The sequence below is a fragment of the Otolemur garnettii genome, unplaced genomic scaffold (genome assembly GCF_000181295.1).
Source record: "Otolemur garnettii isolate 467f Iridium unplaced genomic scaffold, OtoGar3 scaffold00040, whole genome shotgun sequence".
Taxonomy (NCBI): Eukaryota; Metazoa; Chordata; class Mammalia; order Primates; family Galagidae; genus Otolemur; species Otolemur garnettii.
Genome location: NW_003852435.1, coordinates 6681973 through 6689867, shown reverse-complemented (window position 1 = coordinate 6689867; position 7895 = coordinate 6681973).

Genomic DNA, 7895 nt, shown 5'->3' with positions numbered 1-7895 from the left:
TGACGCAGAAGACAAGTTGGCGTGTATCACCTCTAAAACAGTTGTGGTGCCTCGTACATATTTTCAAAATGCCATTTCTTCTTTCTAGGGAACCAAAAAAGACGTGTGGATATCCTGGGAGGAAAAGGTGGGGAAGCTTATACTTATATAGTCTGATAAATTTCAAAGGTCCTGCACAAAGAGGCAAAAAAGAAACTTCAAGTAAGAGACTTTATATGGAACCTGAAGGCAAAATGCAAATGTGGTCTGAGGGAACTGAGCTTCCACCGTAAGAGTTGGAACTCTAAGAACCAGTTAACTTGAATAGCTAGTAGAAGCAGGGAAGTGAAATTAAGAGAGCAGGTTCCAAAAGGGAGCAGACTTTCAATCCGAACTCATGAATAAGACATAAGGAGAATTGTGTCAGACCCTAAAAGAACACAACATTTCCTTGATCTTTTTTTTTTTTTTTTGTCATTGAAGTGCATAAAAGATTCTTTTCAAAATAGTTTTATGAGTATTTTAATAAGAGGATCTGGATCTGGAAAGGGATTTTGTAAGACATCTCTAGCATTCTTTGCATACACCAGAAGTTGTTACTTAAAACATAAGAAACAATTAAAATTTTGCATTGTTCTTAAAGATCAATCATCACTTTCAGTTGAATGCAATGCTTAAGTCATTCCAGAGCTTGTGTCATGTCAGGCATTTTGTAAGAACTAGGGAAACAACAGTGGCAAAAGCAGATATAACCCTCTTCTCCTAGAGCTTGCCTTCTAGAGAAAGAATGGAGAATAAACAAGTAAAGACATAAACATGCTATATTTTATTTGATCGTAAGTGCTAAGAAGACAAATAAATTATGGTGAAGGATGGAGTGGGAGTGAAGAAAAATGCAGGGACGGAGCAGGATTCCTTGGATAGGCTGGTCGGTGAGACAGTGTTTTCTGTAGAAAAATTCTCAGATACCTAAATCAAATGATATATTTGAAGGGAGCATATCAGGCATAAGAATTAGTGCAAATTCAGAATATTAAATTAAGGGCAATAGCTATAGAAGTAGTGATAACTGTGGCAGCAGTAGCACCCGGTACAATCCATCCAATGAATATTACGTGAGGACTGTCTGGAAAATCTCCAGCCACACACGTCTTTATTTTTCATACTGCATGGCTGGATACTTTCTGGATAGCCCTTGTATATTCATCCATTGTTCTAAATAATTTCCGTACGCTATGTCTTCATGCTAGGGTACGTTTTTTTGATGCCATTAATATTAAGGGTTTTTTATTTTTTGCTTTTTGCACACAGAGGGGACTTTTCAAGATTTATTTTTCCTTCCAATTATGTCTTAAAACATTTAATTACCGTTTTGTAATACGATTGTAAGGAATAATACAGAAAAATCCTATGTACACTTCACTTAGTTTCTCCCAATGGAAATATCTTGCAAACGTAGAGTGTGCTAAGACAACCAGAATAGTGACGTGAATGGAATTCATCCGTCTTATTCAAACCTTGCCAGATTTACATGCACTGATTTGCCTGTTTCTATATTTAATTCTACGCATTTTTATCACATATGAGTAGATTTAAAAGCCAATTCCATAACTGTAAAGATTCCTCATGCTGCCTTTTTGCTAGCCACACCATCTTCCTTTCCATCCTTGTTGCCGGACCCTGGACTCCTGGAAATCACTACTCTTTTCTTCACTTCTATAGTTTTGTCATCTCACTAATGTTATATGAATGAAAACTTACAGTATGTAATCTTCTAGAATTGAATTTTTCATTCAAAATAATTAAGATTAATCCAAGTTGTTGCATCTACCAGTAGTCTATTTCTTTTTTATTGCTGAGTAGCATTTCATGACCTATTTGTACCACAACTTGTTGAACTGTTCACCTGTTGGGTCATATTTGGGCTGTTCCCATGCTTCAGGTATTATATACCAATAAAAAGGCTATGAGAATTTGTGTACAAACTTTTATATACACATATGTTTTCTTTCTTTCTTTCTTTCTTTCTTTCTTTCTTTCTTTCTTTCTTTCTTTCTTTCTTTCTTTCTTTCTTTCTTTCTTTTTTGAGACCTAGTCTTACTATGTCACTCTCGGTAGAGTGCTATGGCATCACAGCTCACAGCAACTTCAAACCCTTGGGCTTAAGCGATTCTCTTGCTTCAGCCAAGTAGCTGAGAGTAAAGGCCCCCACCAAAATGCCTGGCTATTTTTTTGTTATTGTTGTCATTGTTGTTTAGGAGGCCTGGGCCAGGTTTAAATCTGCCTACCTCGGTGTATGTGGCCAGCACCCTAACCACTGAGCTATGGGTGCCGAGCCTGCACATGTGATTTCATTTCTCTTGGATAAATGCCCCAGGGAGGAATTGCTGGGTCATGTGGTGGCGAGTTCTGTTTAGTTTTGTAAGAAACTGCCCGACTCTTCTCCAGAGTGGTTGTACCATTTACATGCCCAACACCAATGCATGAGGGATTCAGGTTCTCAGAATTTGTTATTGTTGTTATTTTTTACTTTAGCTATCTTAATAGGTGTTATTTTGTTTTTCAAAATCAGTATTCAGTTTCTCAAACTCATACATTCAAAATATTCATTTTTAAGTATGTAAATGTAGCTTATATGACTTATTCTATTGATATGTCTAGAAAGTTTTAGCAAGTTTTAAGGGATTTTATTAGTTTAGTTTCCTTCACATGTTTAATTTTTTCCAATGTTTTAAACTGTGTTTATACTTTTGATTTAATCAATTTCATTTTAAAGAACTTCAGCTGTCTGACTAATGAATGAAAGCATCAGGGTACTTAAAAAAATTATAAGTCTAACAAATTAACCTTTTAGATAAAGTTAAACTAAAGTTCTTCTAAAGGTCCCAGTATGTCACATAATGGCTTTGGGATTGTGATTTTAAATTGAAAGCTTATTAAGCTTGCACAGTTAAATTGAAGTTACAGTTTTTGACAAATGTGCAAAAGAAATTCAATGGAGAAAGGAAACTCTTTTTAAAAAATGGTGTTGAAACAATTGAATATCAATAGCTCAATAAAAGAACCTTGACCTAAACTTCATATATTACACAAACCTTAACCCAAAATGGATTCCTATAAACTATATATAAGGCATAAAATTACAAATCTTCTAGAGAAGAATACAATAGAAAATCTTCATGACTTAGTGTTAGGTAACAAGTTCTTAGTCATGACACCAAGGGCAAAATCCATAAAAAGTATCCATAAGTTGGACTTCATTGAAAATTAAAAACCTTTATTCTGTGATAGGCCTTGTTCAGGCAATGAAAAGACAAGTCACCAATTAGGAGAAAATATTTAGCAAGTCATATATTTAACAAAGAACTCATATTCATATAAAAAACTCTCCAAACTAAAAAAAAAAAAAAAAATGCAAACAATCTAATCAGAAAACAAAAGACTTGGACACGTCACCAAAGAAGACACATAGTTAGTAAATAAACATATAAAAACATATTTAACATTATTAACCATTAGGGAAATGCAAATTAAAACTAATTAAAATTAAAATTAAACCACAACACATTTATTAAAATGACCCAAAAAAATTACTAATGATGTTAACTACTGGTGAAAACACTCTTTCCTACATTGTTGATGTGAACGTAAGATAGTACAGCCAATCTGTAAATAGGTCCGACACTTCCTTCCAGTTAAACATACACTTGAACTATGAGCCCAAAATACACCATTTTATTTTTTTCCTTTCAAATCTGTATACTTTTATTTCTTTTTTCATTTTTTTTAATTGCCCCAACTAGGAATTCAAGTAGAATATTGAACAGAAATGAGAGTGGACATCCTTATCTTGTTTCCATTTCAGTTTCTTTCCGTTACAAATGATAGCTCTAAGATTTTTGTAGATGGTTTTCAAGACATTTCCCATTTCTCCTTTGTAGTTTGTTTAGTTTTTTCTTTTTATAATAGGGCTTGTTTTACAATGTTACTCTTTCCTCCTCCCCATGAGAGGCTCCAGGGGATCTTTCTAAGGTCTTCCTCTTGAGAGCTAATGGGCATCTTGGGGTGTATTCCCTGGCTGTGTGAATGCCCTCCAGTTGTTGGCGCAACCAAGAGCTCCTCACTATCTCTCCAGTCCATGCTCAGCCTCTAGAATTTTGTTAAAATTACCCTCTAAGAGTTCCTATCAGTTCATGGTGTCCCTGGCTTCTGTTAAAAGTATGAAGCTCTTGGTTGATACATCTTCTTGGGATGCACCTGCTTTTCCAGATTGCAGAGTAGCTGCTTGTCTAGTGACCTCAGTTCTCTGATGGGTTCAAGAAAAGCATCTGATTTTCAGTTCATGCATATTTTTTTGCTGTAAGGGGAACAACCATTTTCCAGCTTTTTATGTGTTATAGTTGAAAACTGAAGCTTCCTTTAAAATCTCTTAGGATATTTAAGTATCTGTATGAGGGGGTCTAAAGGTCTTATCTTGATAGGAATTGTATAATATGTAAGTGTATTTTCTTCCTTATGCAAAAAAAGTTTGACCTTGATTTAATCTTATATATTCTCAAATTCCAAACATTCATAAATGTTATAAATACTGCTGACTATGAAACGATCATATCACCTCTGTTTCCTCTTATTCTTTGAGAAGTGACATATTTTTCAAAGGCACAAATTTAGTTAAGTCTTGGATCAGAGATTCAAATCTGAGTCTTCTGACTTTAGATACTAAATTTGCAATAGAGGTTAGATGAGAAATAGCAGGAAATAGTCACAGCATAACATCTGGTGTACTATATACCATAGGATATAAAGAAACAACATGTCATTAAGGTTGTAAGGAAAGAGAGATTTATCACATCATATTGGGGGATTTGGAAATTGTGAAAATATTATTTCTGAAGAGATTTTACATGTTTATGCAGAAAAAGTCATTCCTAAAAGGTATGACAATATAACTGTAGTTATTTAAGTGTTTAGATGTTTAAGTACATATAAAATTTTGCTGTGTGTAGTGGTTGATGCCTATCAACCATCACTCTTGGAGGTGAAGGTGAGAGGATAGTTTTAGGCCAAGAGTTTGAGAACATCCTGGGCAATATAGATGGAACCCCATCTCTAAAAAAAGTAAAAATAAAAATAAAAAATTAGCTGAGTAGTTGTATGGGCCTGCCGTCCCAGATACTCAGGAGGCTGAGGTAGGAGAATTGCTTTAGCCCAGGAGTTCAAGGCTATGGTGAGGTATGATTGTGTCACTGCACAGCAGCTTGTGTGACAGAGTGAGACCCCATCACTAAATGACTAAATAAACAATAAATTTTAAAAAGATAAAAAATTTAATTCAACATGAGTTTTATATGTATATGTGTGTGTGTGTGTGTGTGTGTGTGTGTGTGTACTGTTTGGAATGATGAAAGGAGGAATAGAGAAACGTATTCCTCATGAAAAATGTAACCTGGAATAGGCATGACTACACTTAGTCCTCATATCTTGGTTTCTAAATACCATTCCCTATTCAAAGAAGCTAGGGATCATTGAAGAAATGATTTACTCTGTGTCTGGGTACGTTGTATGAGAAAGTAAGAGAGTACTTAAAAATGTATGGTGACATGTCACAAGGACATAAGAAATGGTCTGAAGAAATTCTCATTGGGTAAATCTCAAGCACTTAGAACTTCAAAATGGATTATGGTGATAAAGGATTATAATGCACTGAATCAAAAGAATAAAATAATCAATGAGTCTTCAGAGATACTTCCCCCAAATAGAGATGGGAGAACAAAGGAGAGCTCTTTAGAGATGAATGCTGCCAGCTAACAACTTAAAAAAATAGAATCAGAAATGATCATTTTCACCTAGAAGATAATTATTTCAGACGAAGCTCAGAAACAGATACTGGAAGCACTGGTGAAATGTTGAAGAACAAAATATTCACACCATGTCAACATATCAGCAAACATATTATTTATTAATTACAACAGGAAAGAGCTATATACCTAATGCATCTGACAAATACTACATTAACATTACCAATAATGGGACAAATTAATATCATTTGCTGCCTACTGTCACGACGCAGGGAGGAGGACACAGAATCACCTATTCAGTATTCTGGCCCAAAGAATTTAAAGTGAAATTAATTATGAGGTAACTCCAAATAAAATCATCTTAATGGGGGCATTCTACAAATAAACTATCCTGGATTCTTCAAAAGGGTTAATGTTACAAATATCTGAAAAACAGAGTGAGAGCAAAACAGAGAGAAAGAACCATTTTCTTAGATTAAAGGAGAATAAAGGGACATCATTCTTGCTTGAGTCACATAAAATATAATTAATGGGGTAATTCATGATATTTGAATATTTTGCTCTGCATCATAACATTGTTACTTAAAGTGTGGTCCTTAAGACAGTGCCAATTTCTTTCTTGTTTAAAAAAATTATTTCTGGTTAATTGAGGGTACAAAGAATTAGGTTACAATGTTTGCATTTGTTAGGTAAAGTTCCTCTTATAATTATGCCCCGCCCCCAAGAGGTGTGCCATATACCCTAGCATTGTGCCCATTAAGTGGGAGCACACCCATTCCCCCCTCCTCCCCTCTTCTCCTTCCCTTGTTCCCTCGCCCCATATCTTGGATTGATTTGAGTTTTTCTCTTATGTGGGCATGTATTAAATTGTCTACTGGATTCATATTAGAATTGCATACATTGGATTCTTGCTTCTCCACTCTTGAAATACTTTACTAGGAAGAATGTGTTCTAACTCTATCCAGGTTAATACAAAAGATGTAAAGTCTCCTTCTTTTTTAATGGCTGAATAGTATTCCATGGTATATATATATAATATAGCTTGTTAATACATTCCTGGGTTGGTGGGCATTTATGTTTTTTCCACATTTTGATAATTGTAAATTGAGCTGCTATAAACAGTCTAGTGCAAATGTTCTTATGATAAAATGATTTTTTTTTTCTTCTGGTGAGATGCCTAGTTGTAGGATCAAATGGGAGGTCTAATTTGAGTTCTTTAAGGATTCTCCACACTACTTCCACCAACAATGTAAAAGTGTCCCCTTCTTTCCACATCCACACCAGCATCTGCAGCTTGAGACTTTGTGATGTGGGCTATTCTCACTGGGATTAGGTGATATCTCAGGGTGGTTTCGATTTGCATTTCTCTGAGGATCAGGGACTATGAGCAGTTTTTCAAATGTTTGTTAACCATTCATGTGTCTTCTTCAGAGACAGTGCTGTTCATATCTTGCCCATGGTAGATGGGATTGTTTGCTCTTTTTCTGTTGATTAATTTGAGTTTTTTATAGATTCTAGTTATCAACCCTTTGTCAGATTCATACCATACCAATATCTTTTCCCATTCTGAAGGCAAAAACATTGCTTTACTTGTGGTGTTAGCTGTGCAGAAGCTCTTCAAGTTTAATTAAGTCCCATTTGTTTATTTTTGTTGTGGTTGTGATGGCCACTGAAATCTTTGTCATAAAATTTTTCCCTAGTCCAACATTATCAAAAGTTTTCCCCACACTTTCTTCTAAGATTTTTATCATTTTATGGGTTAGATTGAAATGTTTTATCCATCTTGAGTCAATTTTTATAATGGTGAAATCTGTGGTTCCAGTTTTAGTCTTTTACATGTGGTTATCCAGTTCTCCTAGCACCAGCCATTGAATAGGGATTCTTTTCCCCACTGTATGCTTATGTTTGGTTTATCAAAGCAATTTCTTTTTTTAAAAAAATACTTTAGATTGATTTCTGTTGGTCCACAAGAGTTAAGAATAAGCAATTAGAAATTTCTGTGGTAAATTAACATTGTGGTATACAGGCACTTGCTCTTTTTATTTTTCAGTAATTCAGTTTCATTTTATTTTTACAAAAGTGTTGTTTTTCAACTGATCATAAATGGAAAACACTAAT